The sequence below is a fragment of the Bombina bombina genome, chromosome 1 (genome assembly GCF_027579735.1).
Source record: "Bombina bombina isolate aBomBom1 chromosome 1, aBomBom1.pri, whole genome shotgun sequence".
Lineage (NCBI taxonomy): Eukaryota > Metazoa > Chordata > Amphibia > Anura > Bombinatoridae > Bombina > Bombina bombina.
The window spans coordinates 1217824848-1217850275 of record NC_069499.1 but is presented as its reverse complement, the minus strand read 5'-3'; the positions used below and the strand labels follow the sequence as shown (position 1 = coordinate 1217850275).

General features: G+C 38.8%; 1 protein-coding gene across 3 annotated transcripts in view; it reads right to left on the bottom strand.

Annotated features, from left to right (window-relative positions):
* FBXL8 (F-box and leucine rich repeat protein 8) overlaps window positions 1-25428 on the bottom strand; it is a 72058-nt gene that overhangs the window by 7696 nt on the left and 38934 nt on the right. The window lies entirely within an intron of this gene.

Here is a 25428-nt window from a genome sequence, read left to right as displayed (position 1 = left end):
CAAGAAAAGTAACTGCATTTAAAATATGATCAGATACATTTTCCAAAAATGTTTCTTTTAAATGTAATTTATACTAGAATTGCCACATTTGTCATGCATGAGAACCCCTGATAATATGACTATAAGCAATGAACGGTATATGTTAATTTCTGCAAAAAGTCTAGTTAAAGGGACAGTCAAGTCAAAGTTAAACTTTCATGATACAGATAGGGCATTCCATTTTATATAACTTTCCAATTTATTTTTTTATCATCAAATTTCTTTGTTCTCTTGGTATTCCTTTTTGAAAGCTAAAACTAGGTAGTCTCAAACTGATTTCTAAACCGTTGAAGGCTACCTCTTATCTCAGTGTATTCTGACAGGCAGTGCTAGTTCATTTTGTGTCATATAGATAACAGTGCTCACTCCTGTGGAGTTATTTATGAGTCAGCACTGAGTGGTTGAAATGCAAGTCTGTCAAAAAACTGAGATAAGGGGGCAGTCTGCAGTGGCTTAGATACAAAGTAATCACAGAGGTAGAAAGTTATTAACAGTGTTGGTTATGCAAAACTGGGGAATGGGTAATTAAGAGATTATCTTTTTAAACAAAATTTTCAAGTAAACTGTCCCTGTCTTGAAGATGGATCCGCTCCGCTCCGGATGGATGAAGATAGAAGATGCCGCCTGGATGAAGACTTCTGCCTGTCTGGAGGTCATCTTCTGCCCGGATCGGATGAAGACTTCTGCCCGTCTGGAGGACCACTTCGCCCGGATTCGTTGAGGACTTCTGCCCGGTTGGGTGAAGACGTCTCAAGGTAGGGTGATCCTCAAGGGGTTAGTGTTAGGTTTTATTAAGGGGGGATTGGGTGGGTTTTAGAGTAGCGTTGGGTGTGTGGGTTGTGGGTTTTAATGTTGGGGGGGTATTGTATTTTTTTTTTTTACAGGTAAAAGAGCCGATTACTTTGGGGCAATGCCCCGCAAAAAGCCCTTTTAAGGGCTATTTGTAATTTATTATAGGATAGGGAATTTTATTATTTTTGGGGGCTTTTTTATTTTATTAGGGGGATTAGATTAGGTGTAATTAGTTTAAAAAAAAATGTTGTTATTTTTTTATTTTCTGTAATTTAGTGTTTGTTGTTTTTCGTACTTTAGTTTATTTAATTTAATTGTAATTAATTGTAGTTAATTTAGGGAATTTGTTTAATTATAGTGTAGTGTTAGGTGTAATTGTAACTTAGGTTAGGGTTTATTTTACAGGTAAATTTGTCTTTATTTTAGCTAGGTAGTTATTTAATAGTTAATAACTATTTAATAACTATTGTACCTAGTTAAAATAAATACAAAGTTGCCTGTAAAATAAAAATAAACCCTAAGATGGCTACAATGTAATAATTAGTTATATTGTAGCTATCTTAGGGTTTATTTAACAGGTAATTATTTTGTTTTAAATAGGAATAATTTAATTAATTGTAGTAATTTTATTTATATTTATTTAAATTATATTTAAGTTAGCGGGGTGTTAGGGTTAGACTTAGGTTTAGGGGTTAATACATTTAATATAGTAGCAGCAACGTTGTGGGCGGCAGATTAGGGGTTAATAAATGAAGGTAGGTGTCAGCGATGTTAGGGACGGCAGGTTAGGGGTTAATAAAATTTAACTAGTGTTTGCGAGGCAGGAGTGCGGCGGTTTAGGGGTTAATATATTTATTACAGTGGCGGTGATGTCCGGTCGGCAGATTAGGGGTTAAAAATTTTATTATAGTGTTTGCGATGGGGGGGGGCTCGGTTTAGGGGTTAATAGGTAGTTTATGGGTGTTAGTGTACTTTTTAGCACTTTAGTAGAGAGTATTAACTACTGACTTTTAAATGCGGTAACAGTCTTGACAGGAGAGGGTGTACCGCTCACTTTTTCCAAGACTCGTAATACCGGCGTTAGCAAAATCCCATTGAAAAGATAGGATACGCAATTGACGTAAGTGGATTTGCGGTATGCTCGAGTCGCGGAAAAAAAGTGGTACACCTGTACCTGCCAGACTCGTAATACCAGCGGGCGTTAAAAAGCAGCATTGGGACCCCTCAACGCTGCTTTTTAAGGCTAACGCAAGACTCGTAATCTAGGCGATTACCCCTATATATAAAAAACAACTGACTAAACTCTTGCATTGGGGGGTACATATAGGTATACTTGACCAAAAATTGTGTGACTAGCTACATGTATATAATCCAACGCCTACTACAGGCAATTTTGGAATTGTCCCCAAGATCCACAAAAATCTGGCCTCCCCCCCAGGTAGGTCAATAGTGTCAGGGGTGGGGTCACTAGAAGAAAAATTGGGGGAATGGATAGACAATCTTCTTCAGCCATATGTGCAATCACTTCCTGGTTACCTTAAAGATACAACTCATGTATTACAAAAGCTTGAAAATAAAAAGTGGAGTGATTGCAACATGTGGCTTACAGTTGATGTATCGTCCCTATATTCGTGCATTCCACATGAATTGGGTCTAAAAGCGGTAGAGTACCACTTACTTCTGAAGAGCAGTTTCTCAAATGAATTAATTTAATTTATATTAGAGGCATTAAGGTTCCTCTTAACTCACAACTTCTTTTTGTTTAAATCTGAATTTTTCCTTCAGACATGCGGAACTGCGATGGGGGCAAAGCTTGCTCCCTCGTATGCCAATTTGTTTTTAGGATGGTTTGAGGCAACATATATATTTGGTCAGGAAAATAAGTTTAGTGAACACATTGAGTTCTACACCAGATATATAGATGATCTTCTGTTTATCTGGCGGGGAACCAATGAACAAATTGAGGAATTTATAAAATTTCATAATAATAATGAACTAAATTTAAAATTCACATTTCAGGTAGATAAAATTAAAGTGAACTATCTAGATATAACCCTAAAAGCAGACAATGGCAAGATATGCACAGAACTATACAGAAAGGATATATCTGGGAACACTATCCTAAGGGCTGATTCCTGCCACCCCCAACACACAAAAAAGAGTGATACCAAAAGGCCAACTAATAAGGATTATAAGGATATGTACAGATGATATCTTACCCATTCACTTAAAGGGACAGTTCACCCAAAAGTTTTCTCCCCTTTAAATTATTCCCAATGATCCTTTTAACCTGCTAGAGTATATTAAATTGGTTACAAGTAGCTCCTTTACTCCTATTTCAGCATTTGAAATAGCTGATTTAGCCTGTGGTATCGCCACCTATACTGAACAAATTAATACTGGAGTATAGGCTATTGATTACACTCTCAGTGGGCTGCAGGATAGTTAAGTAATAAAATGATAATTTTCCATTGTTCTCTCTATTTATTGAGCTTTGGTGTTCCAGCCAAATAAAAGATAAGGAAGCAAGTCTGTTTACACAAACTTAGAACATAATGAGATCTGATATCACCTTTAAGTTCAACCCATTGTAATAGGCTGTGGTTTCAAAGCACAAAATCAGCTACTTCAGATACACAAATAAGCATGAAAATGGAATTTCTCAAATATTTTATACTCTGCAGTTGGTATAACAAGTAATTTAAAATACATTAATGGGGGGGGGGGCGTGTCCGGACCACTGTCATGGCTGCCAGCATTTTATCTGACTGCTAAAGAACGATCCTGAATATCCATCAAATATCAGATATGCATCCTATCATCTGAGCTTGAAAATACTATAATACAATATCTACAACTAACAGCATCTAATGATTGTATATTCACAAGAAGCACTAACGTAGAAGTTGGATCAATCCAGCCCGGCAGTGGCCACGCTTATAAAGGCCTAAGCACTCTCACTCCTAACGGAATAATCCAAAGCACCACCACCGGTCTAGACATTAAGGCTGACCATGGAACTCAGCAGCGAGGAAAGCTACCTTGACATACAGAAAACGCTGAGTGATCTGGCTCAGAGTTGGAAGATATACTACCCCTGCACAGCTCAATCCCCCTCGATCCACATACCAGAGAGGGGTACTCGCCTAGATCGGCTGGAGGATCATCCGATACTTACAGAGAGGAGATGGGGAGCAGAGCCTGATGCCTCAGAGTTGCCTTCCCGGGTAGCACAGCTGCCACATATGGCTATAACACGTACAGAGGGGTTTGAGATCGGCCCTAGGGCGAGTGACGCAGCAGACCCTCAAACGGACATACAAGCTACAAACTCGTACAAAATCACCAATCGGCCTGTCAGGCCCTCACCTACCGCTCAGATATCACAGGATGTGTCGACCCCTCCTATTACAGAAGCCCAGCAGTCTATAGTCACCTTGAGCAATACGGGAATACCAGTGGAAATGACAATCCAGCCGCACCGGCTACGGAGGTGCGGTCTATCTCTTAAGACTCAAGATTTAACAGCTGGTAAATTGAGGGCAATGATCTGGAGAGTCATGGCCCTAATAGAGCAAGCAGACATCAAACACTTTCTGGAGAGTGAGGAGAGAGCGTTAACAGAGAGGAGCTGGGGTTTCTGGTCTCTATCTCCCCCCGACAAGCAGCTAACATGCGCTCCATTTTTCCTAGCGCATAAAGTATTTTGTGTTACTGTGCTCGCTGGTATTGGTTAAACTGCAGCCTTATCCCCTTCTCTTGGCTGTTCTCTTCCTGTTGTTCTCTTTTAATACCTATGAACACTGAGGACATATGTTTGAGATCTATAGAGGACCCCTTACCACCATAAACATCAGCCGGACGTTATCTGTGCTGACATCTGAATGTTCTTTGAATTCTTTATTCTTCAAGTTTTGTTGGTATTTATTATTTTCATAAGGTTTTTAGTATATCAGAATGTTTCTTTAAGCTAACCTTCAGAAATTAACTTCCAGAAATGTTCATCTTATTACTTAACTTTTAGATAGCTCTATTCGGAATATTTAAGCTCGCAGGAAACCACAGCTCCCATATTCTTATAGTAAAGCTTATATTGTACAGACCTATTTATTACCTCAATAGCACTGCCTTTTCCTATAAATGTATTAAAACACCTAAATAGAGTAATAATGACATGTATTATTGTAATGGTCATCCTATAAAATATTGCTGTACTACTGCTAGCTAGCGTTGTTTTATATGCAGTTGCTTTATAATCTCTGTCTGTAAGCCCTCAAAACCACTAGGAGCCCTACTGTAACTTCCTGTATATGTTAACACCACTCTCTTATTTTATGATAGCTTGTTAAATGCTGTATGGTCTGTATGGGCTCTTGTGCCTACTAAGGAATATGGCTATACTAATGCATATAGGCACATGTACATTGGTTGGTTGTATCCTATTCTCTCCGTAGTCTCTCAAGGGTCTGAACCATGCCATAGAAGGGTAATTGTTTTACCCCCCCCCCACCATTATTTAATGTATATTTAGAGATTTGGAAGTAACCCCTCCACACTATTTATTTAACCATTTATCTATATCATTGCTATTTTTATTTTCTTTTTTTTCTTTTTACCATTGCTTCCCAATATCTCATAACCTTGCTTTGGGACTTAGATCCCCCCTACACCATGACGGATACAAAACAAAAATTAGAGCCCTCATGTGTTCTTCTCTTTATATTACCAGAGTACAGAGACACCCTTTGGTTCTCTGTCACTACTGAGGGCTCTAAGCCACATATTGTATTAGCCCAATTTTACCTTCTAGTCATAATGATTTTTGAACTATCTAACACACTGCCTAGTTTCCCAAGAAGTCTACCTTTCAGGAACATCTAACTAGAACCCGCAGACCGTGCATATATCCTTCATATTTTGAGTGCCTCTAGTACCAATCTCATCCGTATTAGTATTTCAGGCTTAACTTTAATAAAACCTATGATACTTACAGAACCTGACTCAACACCAGCCACCATATTTTTTGGTAGACCTCTATTTTTGATTTAGTAGGACACGCCCCCCCCTTCCCCCCCCTTTCCCCAACATATTATACAAGTGGCTCTTGCCAACTGACTCCCTCCCCCAAAATTCCTTAAAAGAAAAAGAGGTTCCATTTATGTTTGTCTAGTCCTTTTTATTTATTTTTATTTTTTTGTTGCAATCTCCATCTCAGATACTATTGTTGTAAACAATGTTTGATTTCCTATCTTTCATATACAAGTAGGCATTTATTTAGTTATTTTTATATTTTTATTTTACTCATTTATTTTTTTTGCCTCATTGTTGTCTGTACGTTAGAGACCTATAAAGCCTGCTAACTATTTATGAGCAATTCTTTACCAGTAAATTGCTACTCAGTCTAGATTTTCAGGTCTCCTGCCTCCCAAACTGCCATATTTTCATTAGCAAAACATGCATCTACCTGTTAGTATTAATATCTTTATCTATGATGTCATTGTATATCTCTTTGTTAGTTGACTGACAAACTCTGTGTTCTCCTTATTGTTGTATCATTTAACAACCTCAATAAAAAATTGTTTAAAAAAAAAAAAAATACATTAATGGAAAAACAATTTTACAGTGTACTGTGCCTTTACGCTAGTGCAAAGACTGACACAAAGAGGCTATGATAAGAAAACACTGATGTCTCTTAGAACTGAAGTAGCCAAAGTTAAACGCAAGGGCCTACTCAAAAAAAGTATCCAAAAACAAAACAAAATACATACAAAAGATTCTGCAGGCTATAGTGAAAATAGCAGTTTTTGTTACACAATATAGTAAACAATTTAACCAAATCAAAAACGTAAATAGAAATTTAGAAATTCTTAGGTTAGATGATAAACTAAAGGAATGCCTATCGAGTGGCATCAAATTTGTATCTAAAAAGGCCCCAACAATAGGAAGTAAGGTAACCCAATACGTCTACACAAACTCTAAAACAAGGTCAAAAGAAACATGGTTATCTAAAAAAGGTTTCTTCAAATGTGGTAAACATCCCTGTAATGTATGTCAACACTGTATCACAGGTGATACTTTCACCTCTTCAACTACAAACAAAAGTTACAGTATTAGTCACAGGTTAGACTGTTGCTCTAAGTATATTGTTTATTTGATAACTTGTCAAATTTGTAGACAACAGTATACAGGCTGTACTAGTCGTTTTTTAAAAGACAGGATATGTGAACACCTTACATCGCTAGAAAGAGACCCACCAAAAACCCCAATTGCCAAACATTACTTTAAACATGGAAATACTTTGGAAAACAACAAAAAAGCGTTTAAATTCCAAGCAATCGACTTTATACCCTTCAAGAACAGAGGAGGGGATAGATTTAGAAATTTGCTTGATAGAGAGGCCAAATGGATATTCAATTTGGGAACAAAGGAACCCAAGGGAATAAATTCCAGATGGGATATAGATCTCTATCAAGGTAAATGATCTAAAAGTCTCTTAGACCACATTTTAAAAATTTCTCATTGATAAATGCATATTACCTCTATTCCTCTAAATTCTCCAAGAGATGCTTCCCAAATAAAAATAAAAATAATAACAAAAATAAAAGTAAACCGTACAACTTATCCTAAATGTCTTAGCTCACAGTTTCAGTATTTTAGCATAATAATAACTATTAGACCAAATATCAAAGTTTAACCCCTTAATGACGCAAGTCGTACAGGGTACGTCTTGCACAAACTGGTCTTTAAAGACCAGCGACGTATCCTGTACGACATTGGGGTTGAAAGTGGCTGGAAGCGATCCTGATCGCTTCCTGCCGCTTTCCGGTTATTGTAGTGATGCCTCGATATCGAGGCATCACTGCAATAAAAATTTTCCCCATCCGATGCAGAGAGAGCCCCTCTGTAGCCCTCTCTGCACCGGACATCGATGCCGCGATCGTTGGTGGGTGGGAGCAGACGTGGGAGGCGGGTGGGCGGCCATCGACAGCTTACTAATGTGCAGAGGTGGGCGGGATCATGGATGGGGTTGCTGGGGGGCACGCACGGACGTGCGTGCACAGGGGAGGCGGGCGGGCACGTGCACCCGGAGGGAGCGGGTGGGAACCATTACACTATGGAACAGTGTGCTTTGTATTTAGAGGGAGAGAGGGGGAATAAATATGTTTAAATAAGTTAATCGAAGTGATCTGGGAGGGGGTGGGGGTTTAGTCTTGGGGGGGGGAGCTACACTACAGAAAAGTGGGGAAAAAATAAAAAATATACATTTTTTTTGTAAACTGGGTACTGGCAGACAGCTGCCAGTACCCAAGATGGCTCCCAATAATGTAGAGGGGGAGGATTAGAGAGCTGTTTGGGGGGGGGGGGGATCAGGGACTTTTGGGGCTAAGAGGGATCCTACACAGCAGCATATGTAAATATGCTCAAAAAAAAAAAAAAAGATACCTTTTATTTTAGTACTGGCAGACTTTCTGCCAGTTCTTAAGATGGCGGGGACAATTGTGGGGTGGGGGAGGGAAGAGAGCTGTTTGGGAGGGATCAGGGGGTCTGATGTGTAAGGTGGGAGGCTGATCTCTACACTAAAGCTAAAATTAACCCTGCAAGCTCCCTACAAGATCCATAATTAACCCCTTCACTGCTAGACATAATACACGTGTGATGTGCAGCGGTATTTAGCAGCCTTCTAATTACCAAAAAGCATTGCCAAAGCCATATATGTCTGCTATTTCTGAACAAAGGGGATCCCAGAGAAGCATTTACAACCATTTGTGCCATAATTGCACAAGCTGTTTGTTTTTTTTTAAATTTGATCGCATTTGGCGGTGAAATGGTGGCATTAAATATACCAAAATTGGCCTAGATCAATACTTTGGGTTGTCTACTACACTACACTAAAGTTAAAATTAACTCTACAAGCTCCCTACATGCTCCCTAATTAACACCTTCACTGCTGGGCATAAAACACGTGTGGTGCGCAGTGGCATTTAGCAGCCTTCTAATTACCAAAAAGCAAGGCCAAAGCCATATAAGTCTGCTATTTCTGAACAAAGGGGATCCCAGAGAAGCATTTACAACCATTTAGGCCATAATTGCACAAGTTGTTTGTAAATAATTTCTGTGAGAAACCTAAAGTTTGTGAAAAATTTTGTGAAAAAGTGAACATTTATTTTTATTTGATCGCATTTGGCGGTGAAATGGTGGCATGAAATATACCATAATGGGCCTAGATCAATACTTTGGGATGTCTTCTAAAAAAATATATATACATGTCAAGGGATATTTAGGTATTCCTGACAGATATCAGGGTTCCAATGTAACTAGCGCTCATTTTGAAAAAAAGTGGTTTTGAAATAGCAAAGTGCTACTTGTATTTATTGCCCTATAACTTGCAAAAAAAGCAAAGAACTTGTAAACATTGGGTATTTCTAAACTTAGGACAAAATTTAGAAACTATTTAGCATGGTTGTTTTTTGGTGGTTGTAGATGTGTAACAGATTTTGGGGGTCAAAGTTAGAAAAAGTGTGTTTTTTTCCATTTTTTCCTCATATTTATAATATTTTTAATAGTAAATTATAAGATATGATGAAAATAAGGGTATCTTTAGAAAGTCCATTTAGTGACGAGAAAAACGGTATATAATATGTGTGGGTATAGTAAATGAGTAAGTGGAAAATTACAGCTAAACACAAACCGCAAAAATGTAAAAATAGCCCTGGTCCTTAAGGGAAAGAAATTGAAAAATGGCCTTGTCCTTAAGGGGTTAAGATATATTAGAAGAAGCCCGAGTATGGTTCTAACTGTAGAATGTAGACTAATAGACCAACTTTTTGTTGTTGTTAATAAAGTCCCATTTAAATAAATACTTATCAATGTAGACAATACATAGGTTTTGTACGTACAGGTTATGTATATAGAGTTCCGGTGTGAAACATTGTTTGTTTTTAAGCCATTATGCTGCAACTATACTGACACAAAAAAAAAAATTCTTTCAATTGACGATCAGCAACTTGAGCGGTACATTAATAAATGTAATAATTCTAAATGTAAAAGAAAGTTCTTATTTATCTTAGAGATAAGTACATATCTAGAGTCATTTTAAAGGATGATTTTTAACAAATAGTCTAGGTATTATCTCATTGTATAAACTAATAAGAATATCGCTCAGCTAGCTCATTGTTACTATGTTATTTGATTTTGTTACTTTGGTACTTTGTAACTAACATTATATTGACACATCCTTTATGGGTAAGGTTTTTTTTAGTTGTCAGTTAGTTTTCGGCATATATACAGTGTTTTTAATACTGTTTATTTTGTATGCTGTATTGACTATAAACACTGTGGTATGCAAATATTGGTGACATGCTTGTAGTAGGGGGGGAGGAACGTAATCCAAGAGGATTATAAGTAGCTAGTATACCTCCCAATATACATCTTTGACAAAGCACAGAAAGGCGTGAAATGCGCCAGTTAACGTCAGATGACGTCATACTCCGTTATTACCTGTGTCTCCTGGTAATTATTATGTCTGTGAAAGTCGTATGTGTTTGTTACACAAGAAAATAAAGGTATGAACTTTTAATATCGCTCCGTTTAAGTGCTTTTATGTGCCAACAACACTATTTTTATAACACCTCACCTTGGTTGAAGAAAGTTTTAAGAGGGGACTTTTTCGTATTGCTGTATTTGGACTGCAAACTTCTTGTGTTTGTACTTATTTGTGTCGGGAGAGGCACCAACACGGCCCTTTCTGCTTCAACTTTGATTACTTGCAGTTCCCTTATTTGTGCATCTATCTTCTTTTGCTTATAAAATAAAACAGAGATCAGATCTCTGATTAATTTTATAAATGTGCCCCAAAATACAGTGTAGTGTATTTTATTAATAAAATAAAAATTGTAGTATTTTTTAATAAAATAACTGCACAAGGCAGTATTTTGGGGGTAAAGGCGGGAGTGGGGTGCACTGAAAAATGACTTTACATTGCGGTCTATGGGAACTGTGTGTTCCCAGTAAATATATATGTATATGCTTATAATCATATATTTGTATTTGCTAATATGTGTATATAAACATATAAACACATAAATATATATGTATATAATCATATACATATATATATATATATATATATATATACAATTTGCTGCCATCGCTGCGCGACTAACCCCCTAGTTCTCATGCCATGTCTCCCGGCATAAGAACAAGGCTCCGATTGGAGCCTATGGAAGCGAGCTCCCGTCATGCAATGCTTCCCAGAAATGCGAATACGACCTCATGTTCGCATTGCTGTCGACTTGTACATTAGCATGCGCACATTAGCATGCGCTAGTATTACTCAATAGAGCGCAAATATCGATTTCACTAAAGCGATATGTAGCGTTCCACTTGTAAATCTGGCCCATAATGTGTAAAGAATACAGTGAAAGGAGGCAACTCTGCAATACCGTGTCTCACTGTTGCAAGTGCTGTGCCTATAGTTATATTGTTATTAATAGCTTGCAAATAGGCTTCTTGTTTGCTCAGTATGATACTGGTCTACATTTAATAAAATCCATTTAAGAAACAAATATAAGGACGAAAAAAAATATTGCTGCAACCTCTCTACTTGATAATTGTGCAATTCACACTCCCCATTCACATCTGTGAAATGTGCGACTCTACATTATAATCAATAGAGAAGCACCTTTCCCATAACTGTACACCTCTCAATGCATAGAATCAGCTAACAGCATCACAAATAAACACCTACAAAATGTTACAGAAAAAATAAATGAAAAGGGAGAAAACACACTTGATAAAACAAGGGACAATCTCTGAGAAAGTGGGACATTGTATGTCCCATATAACGTCAGATCATGGCTCTCGTCCCACCATTAATATCACCTTTTTTTTCTTGAAACAGTCATTGTTTCTTTGGGACACTCAATAAAACAACCCATTCTAGCAAATGCACAAAAGAAAACTTGGGAAAAAAAGTAAAAGAACAAATCTCACCAGCTTTGGAGCCGGCAGACACAAGGCTGAGACAAGATACTTCACACGGACAGCAGAGGCTTCATAAATTGTGTATGAGTTGTATTACTGTAGGTGAAAAACAAACAATCATGCCCTCATAATGGCTACCGTCAGCTTATTATTTGTATCTGTGAGGTCTTCAAGGCACCTCTTGTTATAACTACTTTTCTAAATAAAAATAAGACGTCAATTTCTTACACTTAGAAACATTTACATTAACTACATTTAATTTACAGGGGAGATTATCAGTGCTTAACATGGTAGAGGAACTTCAATGCACAAACATTGTCTGATGAAATAACAGCCACAACCAAAATAACATTGGTTCAGGGAAGAAATGCCACGAATGTGTCTCTCTACTGGCAGTCTGCAACAGGAAACAAGCATAAAGCCACCAGGTCAAAGTACACATTTTGTTAGCACAGTGTACCTTGTCATTGTTAGCACAGTGTACAAATCATTGTTCAGTAAGAGTATGCATCTTGAAGAGGAAATGGCAGGCAAAACAGCTAAAGCTCTAGTCCAGTTTGAAAGTGCTGACAGGTTTCTTCACAGAAGATGCACAAAAATAGTAATTATTATTATTATTATTATACTTTATTTATTAAGCGCCAACATATTCCGCAGCGTTGTCCATTGATACAATTCATTTAAATAAAACAATACAAGACTTGTAAGATACAGGTCAAAATTTACAAACGCATACAGGAGGGATTGAGAGCCCTATTCCCGTGGGAATTTACAATCTAGAGATTCTCTTCTGTCCAGTAACCAAGCTGTAAGAAAAGGGGGTGTGGAACTCCTACTGAAACAGATTGGGAGCAAGATATGTCCTGTTGATGATTGCAAACATCACTCTATGCATGGTCTGAGAAGTACAAGTAACGGAACTGCATAATAGCCTTCCTTTTGATAAAGCTCAGACATTTAGTTCATAATAATTGAAGCATAGAGTTAATATAGGAGTTTGCATTTTAAATCAGCAGTTCTGAAGCATAGGCAAATGGAAAAATCCAGGGAATATCAAATATGTCCTATATTTAAACTGTTTTAAAGTTATAACTTTTAGCTAATTGTTGTATAAGCCACAAAACAGCTGAGTTATTGAGTAACATTGCTTACTTTAAAAACACAAGATTTGGAAACTGGTATAAAATGCAAAAATATAGATTAAGAAAAGATCTTGAAGCAAAGAAAACAAACCTAGCTAGCCTGTAATTACATGAGTGAACAATGAAATTAGTCTCCCCACAACAAAAAGTTCCTGTTGTATAAACAATATTGATTCAAATATTTGTCTAGAAGAAATGATGTTTGCATAGTGTACCACCTAACAAGCTGATATACTATTCCACCGAGATATCAATCCCAGGATGCAACAGTTTACACCTACCACAGTAATAGATCTTTGAGCAGACTGAGGCTATTCTTCAGAAATGATTCTGGAACCATGAAGAAAATGGGAACAAATTCCATTTTAAGATGGAAAATATTCTCTGGATGATTAGAGAAGCCATAGTAGGAACCCCAGTATAAAATGAATAAACAACAGATTCTCTTTAGCTAAGTCTTCCAGAAAAAAAAAAAAGATTTTGATTGCAAATAAGAACCAGAAGGCCCATTGAGCCTATATTTCGTTTAGTCATGAAAGCATACTAAATTGTTCATTCTATTTCATAAGCCAACAACCCTTTCTTTAAAGAAATTATTCTACAAATTCCTTCTAAAACTTCCACTCTATAGCCCTGGATTTGATTTGCGTTTAGCTAGTGCACTGCTCTCCTTCGACAAAGGGTATCAAGGGAATGAAGCAGATTTGATTATAGAAGTAAATTGGAAAGTTGTTTAAAATTGTATGTTCTATCTTAATTCTGAAAAAATGGGTTTCATGTCCCTTTAAAACGAATGAAACAATAATTCCTGAGTCTTTTTCATAGTTTGTAACTATCAATAAAGTGTCATTGAGTCTATATCAATGCATAATTTTACATTTTATTTATTTCTTAGATCCCACTTATTTGTCCAGGCCTCCAGTTTAATATCACTACTCATTTAATCTATTTCTAACAGTCGGCTAGATTGCGAGTTTTGCGTTATGAGTGAAAAAGCAGCGTTAAGGCTCTTTTTCACTACCGCTGGTATTCCGAGTCTTGCAGGTTTAGGGGCACCGCACTTTTTTTGCCGTAACGCAACGTAATTACCGCAGCTTTCAAAAAGTTATTTTTCAATGGGACTCCCATAGCGCCGGTATTACGAGTCTGCCTGGGAGGCAAAAAGTGAGCAGTACACCCTATACCGCAAAGATCCATACCGTAAACTGAAAGTCAGTAGTTATGTGTTTTACGCCACAAAGCTGTAACATAAAACTCATAACTAAAGTGCTAAAAAGTACACTAACACTCATAAACTACCTATTAACCCCAAAACCGAGGCCCTCCCACATCGCAAACACTAAAATAAAATGATTAACCCCTAATCTGCTGCTCCCGACATAGCTGTCACTAGAAAAAACATATTAACCCCTAAACTGCCATACTCCCTCATCGCAAACACTAGTTAAATATTATTAACCCCTAATCTGCCGCCCCTAACATCGCCGCCACCTACCTACATTTATTAACCCCTAATCTTCCGCCCCCAACGTCGCCGCCACTATACTAAATTTATTAACATCTAAACCTAAGTCTAACCCTAACCCTAACACCCACTAACTTTAATGTTATTAAAACAAATCTAAATAAAACCTACTATTAATAAATAAATAATTCAGATTTAAAACTAAATACTTACCTGTAAAATAAACCCTAAGCTAGCTACAATATAACTAATAGTTACATTGTATCTAGCTTAGGTTTTATTTTTATTTCACAGGCAAGTTTGTATTTATTTGAACTAGGTAGAATAGTTACTAAATAGTTGTTAACTATTTACTAACTACCTAGCTAAAATAAATACAAATTTACCTATAAAATAAAACCTAACCTGTCTTACACTAACACCTAACCTTACACTACAATTAAATCAATTACCTAAATTAAATATAATTAACTAAATTACAAAAAAACAAACACTAAATTACACAAAATAAAAAAAGAAATTGTCAGATATTTAAACTAATTACACCTAATCTAATATCCCTATCAAAATAAAAAGCCCCCCCCCAAAAAAAAATATAAAAAACCCTAGCCTATACCATTCCCTCCCCCCTGATCCTCCCCTCCCTCCCTCCCCCTCCCTATTCCACTGCCCGGTGTAAAGGAGACACTATTATAGGACAGCTTATCAGCAACCAAAGATTGATTGTATTCTCATTGAAATTTATGTTTTTCATGCAATTTTATTTTCAGGATATACCACAGCCTTCTATAAATATACCACTGATCATTAATTTCTGAAACTGCAATTATACATTGTTTCAAATGTTGAATGTAAACTTATCTTTTTTCTTTTTGTCATATGTATTGTGTTGAAACAAAAAATCAATAAAAACTATTGAATCAAAAAAAAAAACCCCTAGCCTAAAATAAACTACCAATAGCCCTTAAAAGGGCCTTTTGCGGGGCATTGCCCCAAAGAAATCAGCTCTTTTACCTGTAAAAAAAATACAAACAACCCAAGATGGCGTCCCTTGAATTCCGATTGGCTGACAGAATTCTATCAGCCAATTGGAATTAAAGGTGAAAAAATCCTATTGGCTGATGCAATCAGCCAATAGGATTGAGCTTCAATCCTATTGGCTGATTGGAACAGCCAATAGAATGCAAGCTCAATCCTATTGGCTGATTGTATCAGCCAATAGGATTTTTTCACCTTTAATTCTGATTGGCTGATAGAATTCTATCAGCCAATCGGAATTCAAGGGACGCCATATTGGATGTCGTCACTTAAAGGAACCTTCATTCTGGAAGAGTCGTCGTAAGAAGAGGATGCTCTGCACCGGATGTCTTGAAGATGGACCTGCTCCGCGCCGGATGGATAAAGATAGAAGATGCCGTCTGGATGAAGACTTCTGTCCGGTTGGATGAAGACTTCGGCCTGCTTGGTTAAAGACTTCTACCCCTTCGCTGAGGACTTCTGCCGGCTTTGTTGAGGGTGGATGTCGGGTCTTCAAAAACTGTAAGTGGATCTTCGGGGGTTAGTGTTAGGTTTTTTTAAGGGTTTATTGGGTGGGTTTTATTTTTAGATTAGGGTTTGGGCACTGAAAAAGAGCTAAATGCCCTTTTAAGGGCAATGCCCATACAAATGCTCTTTTCAGGGCAATGGGGAGCTTAGGTTTTTTAGTTAGGATTTTATTTGGGGGGTTGGTTGTGTGGGTGGTGGGTTTTACTGTTGGGGGGTTGTTTGTATTTTTTTTACAGGTAAAAGAGCTGATTTCTTTGGGGCAATGCCCCGCGAAAGGCCCTTTTAAGGGCTATTGGTAGTTTAGTTTAGGCTAGGTTTTATTTTTATTTGGGGGGGGGGGGCTTTTTTATTTTGATAGGGCTATTAGATTAGGTGTAATTAGTTTAAATATCGGATAATTTCTTTTTTTTATTTTGTGTAATTTAGTGTTTGTTTTTTTGTAATTTAGTTAATTGTATTGAGATAATTGATTTAATTGTAGTGTAAGGTTAGGTGTTAGTGTAAGACAGGTTAGGTTTTATTTTACAGGTAAGTATTTGGTTTTAAATAGGAATTATTTAGTTATTAATAGAAGGTTTTATTTAGATTTATTTTAATTACATTAAAGTTAGGGGGTGTTAAGGTTAGACTTAGGTTTAGGGGTTAATAAATTTAGTATAGTGGCAGCGATGTTAAGAAGTGTAGGTAGGTTGCGGCGACATTGGGGGCGGCAGATTAGGGGTTAATAAGTATAATGTAGGTGTCGGCGATGTCGGGGGCGGCAGATTAGGGGTTAATAAGTATAATGTAGGTGTCGGCGATGTGGGGGCGGCAGATTAGGGGTTAATAAGTGTAAGATTAGGGGTGTTTAGACTCGGGGTTCATGTTAGGGTGTTAGGTGTAAACATAAATTTTATTTCCCCATAGGAATCAATAGGGCTGCGTTACGGAGCTTTACGCTGCTTTTTTGCAGGTGTTAGGCTTTTTTCAGCCAGCTCTCCCCATTGATGGGGAAATTGTGCACAAGCACGTAAAACCAGCTCACCGCAGCTTTCAGCAGCGCTGGTATTGGAGTGCAGTATGGAGGTCAATTTTGCTTTACGCTGCAATATTGCCTGCTAATGCTGGGTTTTTGTAAACCTGTAATACCAATGCTGTAAGGAAGTGAGCGGTGACAATAACTTGCAAGTTAGCACCGCACCGCTCATAATGCAAAACTCGTAATCTAGCCGAGTGTTAGTTGTTTCTTGCAAAAATTTCTACCTTCACTTGAAGCCCACTTCTAAGATCACTGATAAATATGTTACACATAACAGAAATTATACTAAAAAAAGAAGATGCGTTACAAAAGCAAACCACATACAGTTGGTTTAAGAAAATATATATATATCATAAAAAATAGGACAGTGTTAAAAACAATATACAAAATTAAGAAATATGGGGGTATATTTCTTAATTTTGTATATTGTTTTTAACACTGGTGGTAATTAACATATGAAATGCAATTCCATTAAGACCTGTCTATGCTAAGTGATTCTAAGAGCTATGCAACAATGAGTAATCATATTTGGTATTAAATATGATAGGGATACGTTGCTGTGTGCAAAATTAGTGTCTCTCAGCGGTAGTCCGTTTGTAAGCAGAGTTAGTATCTCTCAGCGGCTATCCACTTGTATTGTGGGGACTATTCAAAGTCTATGCCGTTGCAGGTTATCCTATGTACCCACTATGATATTATGGGGTATTCGGGAGAACAGTACCTGCTTTCCTTAGGAAGTCACAGTGTTAGCAGAATCGCCGGTATACTTCACCACTTCTATCCGGTGTATCCGGTGTGGCAGCACTTATTTTCGCGCTCATATCCTTAAGCTGACTCTCTGTAGCTCGCTGCTTCTCCAGCTCCAATCTTTCTTCTGCTTTTGGAAGTCACATGCCGTGAATTGGCTAATCGGGTGCAGTCTTTTTTGGCGTTGGTTTTGAATATTGAACCTTGTTTGCTGCAAAATGTTCTTCAGTAGCCAAACTTCATCCCCACTTGCTTTATCTGGAAGAGCCTATCAGGACTTCCAACTAGAGTAGACAAGATTTGGCATAGTCATTATGTTATTTGAAACAAAAAAGTCTGAAAGAGGTGCGCTGACAGTCTATGCAAGCAGGTTTTATAAGAAATACCAACCTCTCAAAAAAAGGGATAAAAAGTACAAATTTCTCACCAGATCAGTATATAAAACCTGCATCAAAAAGTAAATACCCTTTGTCAATCATAGGAAGACTGAATAAATTGCAATAAATAATGTTTTACTAAGTTTTACTAAATTTAAAAATATTTCATAAAACACAAAAATCCATATAAATCAACACATACAATTAGATAAAACATAAATAAATAAAATATGCTGTAGGATCCTACACAAAGTTAAAAACCATTAATTGTGCATTTGAAATAAATTATGATAATAAGTTATGATAATAATCCATCCAATCTATCTATCATAAGTAGTTAATGAACTCATAGCAAACACCAATATTAAAATAAAAGAAAGTCTTTTAGAGGTAAAAGTCTCTGTAAAGGCACCGTTGTCCACCAAACCAGCTGGCTCTAATTGAAAAGCTGTTTGCTGGACGCAGTCTTACACAATGCTTATACCGGGTCCTATTCCCAGACTATTTACGATCTCCTTAGCCAGGTTCTATTTTCAGACCATTTACGATCTCCTTAGCTGGCTTCTATTCCCGGACCATTTAAAAGCTCCTTGCAATGCCGTCTCCTGGAGTCCACCCCAGCCGTTTGAACGAGACTGGAAACCTCAGCGGCTTGCTTGTTGGAGCACTCTAAAGTCTCTTCCGGCTTCCCCTCTTTCTAGGACAAAACAAAGAACCCCTGCAACAAGTTTCAACGACCCTTGTCGTCTTTTTCAAGCAGCTATGGTCCATGTCTGGTCGATGTCCTCTTTTTGTATCCCTAATTCCGGATTTTCTCCTTCCTGATTGGCCCTTATTACGGCCATCTTTCTTTGCGAAGTTTATCATGCTAAATCCCTTAGGGATATTCTTTGAACAGTTGTTTAAATCCTTTTTCCGATTCTGATATGGGTATGTCGATGGTAGGTCTGGCTTTCTCTCTCAGGAGATATAGTAAATTTTAAAGGATACTCAGTTGCGGAACTTAATAGTAAATGTGTATCACAGATTATTCAAGCTGTAACAAATAGAAAAGTAACAGCAGTAAATGAAATGTGAGTTAATGTAATAATTTCCTGCTTGTTCCCAAAGTTGTAGGTTAGAGCAGAGGGAAATTTGAGATGCAGTAAATTAACTGAGAATGAACTAACTGAACTAAAACTGAAATCCCTACCAATAGCTACCTAAATCTTTAATGTATGCCACATCTAACTCGTAATCCTGTTACTTCACAGGAGCGTGATTTATCCACAGCAGAGTTGTAGCATATAAGTGCACAAGAGACTCTCCTAACAATGTAAGGCAAAGTTCAATCAAGTGGGTATACTGCGCTGTGGATGCGCAGCGCTGCGGTAGCTCAGAGGGAGTGAAACAGATCTGCCCCTTACCTGTTACGTCACAGGGGGGCGTGGTCTTATGCCATGAATCGGCGAGTAAGCGATCCAGTAGCAAACAATCCTTGTAGCTACAATTGCTGAGGAGAAGTGGCAAGATGAGTGAAAGTGATGCGGACAGTCTCCCTGACAAGTCCGTAATTAATAACCTGCGTGCTTTGCTGGTAACTCCGGAGTGAGGCTGTGCTGCTTTGTAGTTCGCGTGAACACAGGTAAAAGTAAAAGTCTCCGGTTAAATCACTCCTGCTTCTATGTGATGCTGTGACCAAACAGTATGGGAGAGAGTAAGGGAAGCAGAAAGCTGGCTGATTGAGATTCAGTATAAATCTCTAGTAAGAATTGCTTCCAGAAATTAGGCTATTTGAGAGAGAGCTGGTTGTCAGCACCAACTGTGCAGAGAGACAAACAGATCTGAATTACAAAATACTAAGCACCTGTCTGATCTTGAGTGACAGGATTTATAGAGGAAGTGAGAGGAGATTACAAAAGGTGAAATCCTGACATCACCCCCTCCTCAAAGAAGCGCTCCCAGAGCTTGAGGTCTCGGCCGGTCGGGATGCCTGCGGTGGAAAAGGGAGACGAGAGCTGGGGCATGTAGATGAGAAGAGGGCTCCCAGGAATCATCGTCCGTAGAATAACCCTTCCAGTGGACGAGATATTCTAAGCCACCACCACAATATCTAGAGTCAAGCACTGACTGGACTTCGTATTCCTCAGAAGCAGGTAAGTGAGAAGTGGGAGGCAACACCAATCGGGTATCCCTCCTCCCCAGAGCAGGTTTGAGTAGGGAGACATGAAAACTGGGGTGTATACGCATAGAAGATGGTAAGTCCAGAGTGACAGCGTTAGGGTTTATCACCTTTGTGCTGAGGAAAGGCCCTATGAATAGTTTACCTAGCTTCTTGCTGGGCACACGAAGCTTGAGATTCTTCGTAGACAGCCAAACGAGGTCTCCCAATGAATAAGATGGGGGAGTACGATGCCTAAGGTCGTAATGGTGGTTCTGACTGTTTTGGGCTTGAAGGATATTAGAGCGGAGAGTACGGAACGTTTCCAGTAACGAATTGGATAGGTCATCAACTTTAGGTGAGTTGGAGATAGTTCCAGGTGAGAAATGAATAGAGGGATGGTACCCGTAGTTGGCAAAGAATGGTGTCATTTTCGTGGTGGAGTTGAGAGAATCATTGAAAGCGAACTCTGCCATAGGAAGAAACTGAACCCAATTGTCTTGATGTTGTGAACAATAGGCACGCAAATACTGTTCCAGCCACTGGTTGGCTCGTTCCGTTTGGCCATTAGTTTGGGGATGGAAAGAGGTACTGTATCGATGATCAATCTGTAAGAGTGAAGATAGTTGTTTCCAAAACCTAGACGTGAATTGTGTTCCACGATCGGATGTTAAGATACGTGGTACTCCATGTAATCTCACTACATGTTGAAGGAACAAGTGGGCCGTTTCGGCAGACGTTGGTAGCTTGTGGAACGGGATAAAGTGTGCCATCTTGCTGAACAAGTCTATTGCAACCAGGATGGTATTTTGTTTATTAGAGAGGGGAAGTTCAACGATGAAATCCAGTCCAACATGCTGCCAGGGTTTGTCTTGGACCTGAATGGGCATGAGGAGACCATAGGGGGATCTATTCTCAGGCTTTGTTGTTGTACAGACAACACAGGATTTAACATACTGAGAGACACTGTGTGTTAAATCCGGCCACCAAAATTCACGAGAAATCTTTTCAGCCGTTCTGTTGATACCTTGATGTCCAGAGGTCGGTGGATCATGGAAGCGTTCTATGATGGATCCCCTGAGAGAGGGGGGAATGTAGAGTTTCTGTAGATGGTAAAAAAGTCCGTCGGGTTTTTTAGTGAGCTTGTTAAGGGGAATTTGTTTATCCATTCTTAAGGAATCTCGTAACTGAGTTGGGAGGATGTCAGATAGTCCGATGAAACATTCGCTGGGTATGATCTGCTTTGTGATAGGAGGACATATAGGAATGTCATCCATTCTGGATAGGGCATCAGCTTTGCGGTTCTTATTAGCTGGTTTATAGACTATGATGAAATTGAAGCGTGAGAAATAAAGGTACCAACGAATTTGCCGGGAGGAAAGGGTCTTGTTTGTCTGTAGGTACTCGAGATTTTTGTGATCTGTATATATTGTTATTGGTTGTTCAGTGCCCTCCAAGAGATGCCTCCAGTGTTCGAGTGCACGTTTAATGGCTAGGAGCTCCTTCTCCCCAATAGGGTAGTTGCGTTCGGCAGGAGACATGATCTTAGAAAAGTATGCAACTGGATGTATGGGTCCAGATTGGGATGGTCTCTGGGAAAGAACTGCGCCAACTGCGTAGTCAGAGGAATCAACCTCCAGGATGTAAGGTATTGACGGATCAGGGAAAGATAGGATTGGAGCTGTGGTGAATCTGTGCTTTAGGTTGTTGAATGCGTCCGTAGCCTCTGCAGTCCATTCGAATGGAGTTGTTACTGCTGTAAGACGGGACAAGGGTTTAGCGATCTGTGAGAAGTTTTTAATGAACTTTCTGTAGTAGTTCGCAAAGCCGAGAAAGCGTTGTACCCCTTTTCTACTTTTGGGCCTGACCCAATTCCTAACTGTTTGGACCTTAGTCTCCCCCATCTTTATTCCTTTTGGACTGATGTAATAACCTAGATAGGACAATTCTGTGGTATGGAAGGAGCATTTCTCCAGCTTTGCGTATAAGTGGTGTTCTCTTAATCTTGTTAAAACCTTCCTGACGTGTTTGACGTGATCTTGTTCTGAATTGGAGTAAATGAGAATATCGTCGAGATATATTACCAGGCAAGTGTCTAGGAGGTCTCTGAAAACGTCGTTGACAAAGTGCTGGAATGTGGCAGGGGCATTGCATAGCCCCAAAGGCATAACCAAGTATTCAAAATGCCCGTATCTGGTACGGAAGGCCGTAAGCCACTCATCTCCCTTTCTAATTCGGACGAGGTTGTACGCCCCTCGTAAGTCAAGTTTAGTAAAAATTGTTGCTTGGTACAGCCTTTCAATAAGTTCGGGGATGAGTGGTAGAGGGTACCAGTTCTTTATGGTCCTTTATTTCTGACGAAGAAAATTCCTGCTCCAGCTGGAGAAGTTGAGGGACGGATGAAACCCTTGCGTAAGTTTTCATCGATGTATGATTTAAGATGTTCTAATTCGGGTTGGCTGAGTGGGTAGAGGTGACCATAAGGCACGGTAGCGCCTGGTTGTAATTCTATAGGACAGTCATACACACGGTGCGGAGGTAAAGACTCCACTTGTTTTTTGCTAAACACATCAGAAAAATCAGAGTATTGTTGGGGAAGAGAGATGGTGGGTTCTGTGAGTTGTAGTAGGTAGTCTTTGTGTGGAAAGCAATGCTTCTTGCAAAAAGGTGAGGACAGGGTGAGTTGTAGGCTACCCCAATTAATCTTGGGCTGATGTTTTTGTAGCCAATGTAAGCCTAGAACAACTGGGAATAGAGGAGATGGAAGAACATCAAAAGCTAAGCTCTCTGTGTGGCCATCAGTAGTTGTGACATGTATAGGTACAGTGTTGTGAGTGATGGGACCAGAGGAGATGGTAGTACCATCAATGACACGAATGCATACAGGGTTATCTTTGCGATCAATCAGTATTTTATTTTTTTCAACAATATCTTTGTCAATATAATTGGAATAAGCACCAGAGTCGATGATGGCTTCAGTGTTGCAGGTTCTGTTTACTCCCCACTGTAAAAGTAAAGAGAGATTACATTAAGTAAGTTGTTTTCCATAGAGGTGAGTAGAGAAGAAATGGAACTTACTTTTCTTAGTCTTGAGCAGAACATCGCATTCATGCACAGTGTGTGCAGGGTTAGCACAGTACATACACAATTGGAGATTTCTTCTTCTTCTTTCTGTGGGTGAGAGAGGACCTCAAATGACACCAATTTCCATTGGTTCAGGTGGTAGCTTAGATGGAGTAGAAGCGGAATATCTTGTCTGTGAAGGGACGTTAGGGTCTGAGTAAACTCTTTCCTGTCTTCTCTCTCTGAGCCTTCTATCGATCTGGATGGCAAGTTTCATGAGGGCTTCGAGTGTAGAGGGTAGTTCTGTTCTTGCCAGTTCGTCTTTTAGCTGATCGGAGAGACCGAGGCGGAATTGATTCCTCAGAGCCACAGTATTCCACTGGGAATCCGTGGCAAACTGCTTGAACTCCGTTATATATTCCTCTACCGCCCGGCGTCCTTGTTTTAGACTCCTCATCTTGTTTTCAGCCGTGAGCTGTACGTCGGTATCTTGATACAATTCGTCCATGGTGGCATAGAAATCATCCAATGAAGACAGAATGGGATTGTTGGTTTCATAGCAAGTATCAGCCCAGACCCTAGGCTCACCTCTCAAGAAAGAAATGATGGTGAGAACCCTAATCCTATCATTGCTGTAGGTTTTGGGTTTGAGGTTAAATAATAGGTTGCAGGTATTTTTGAACTGCCTGTAGACCTTACGATTGCCAGAGAAGAGATCCGGTAATGAAACTTGGGGTTCAGGTGTGGATTCAGGTTGAGGAGATTTAGACATGGAATCCTTAATTATTCCACGTAGAGTCTGGTTCTCCATCTGCAACTCCCGTAGTCCATGGGTTAACTGGTCTACTCTCTGGGAAAGATTGTAGACTATTTGTGGGAGCTCCGCTGGATCCATTTTGGGGCTTAGTATTATGTTAGGTCTGGCTTTCTCTCTCAGGAGATATAGTAAATTTTAAAGGATACTCAGTTGCGGAACTTAATAGTAAATGTGTATCACAGATTATTCAAGCTGTAACAAATAGAAAAGTAACAGCAGTAAATGAAATGTGAGTTAATGTAATAATTTCCTGCTTGTTCCCAAAGTTGTAGGTTAGAGCAGAGGGAAATTTGAGATGCAGTAAATTAACTGAGAATGAACTAACTGAACTAAAACTGAAATCCCTACCAATAGCTACCTAAATGTTTAATGTATGCCACATCTAACTCGTAATCCTGTTACTTCACAGGAGCGTGATTTATCCAAAGCAGAGTTGTAGCATATAAGTGCACAAGAGACTCTCCTAACAATGTAAGGCAAAGTTCAATCAAGTGGGTATACTGCTCTGTGGATGCGCAGCGCTGCGGTAGCTCAGAGGGAGTGAGACAGATCTGCCCGTTACCTGTTATGTCACAGGGGGGCGTGGTCTTATGCCGTGAATCAGCGAGTAAGCGATCCGGTAGCAAACAATCCTTGTGGCTACAATTGCTGAGGAGAAGTGGCAAGATGAGTGAAAGTGATGCGGACAGTCTCCCTGACAAGTCCATAATTAATAACCTGCGTGCTTTTCTGGTAACTCCGGAGTGAGGCTGTGCTGCTTTGTAGTCTGTGTGAACACAGGTAAAAGTAAAAGTCTCCGGTTAAATCACTCCTGCTTCTATGTGATGCTGTGACCAAACAGTATGGGAGAGAGTAAGGGAAGCAGAAAGCTGGCTGATTGAGAATCAGTATAAATCTCTAGTAAGAATTGCTTCCAGGAATTAGGCTATTTGAGAGAGAGCTGGTTGTCAGCACCAACTGTGCAGAGAGACAAACAGATCTGAATTACAAAATACTAAGCACCTGTCTGATCTTGAGTGACAGGATTTATAGAGGAAGTGAGAGGAGATTAGAGAAGGTGAAATCCTGACAGTCGATAGGATTCATTTAACCCCACCTTGGTTTATACTCTAAAATAGAAGTAGTAAACTATGGTTTCTTCCAAGCTAATGTTATGTTAAAATTATTTAATTATAGTTTTCAAATGAATCCTTTAACAGCATACAATAAACCAGTATGATTCAAATAACAAGTTGTTAATATAGATTACATTAAGCGTCCCATGTCAATACATTCAATAGGTAAGGAGTTTCTCACCCCA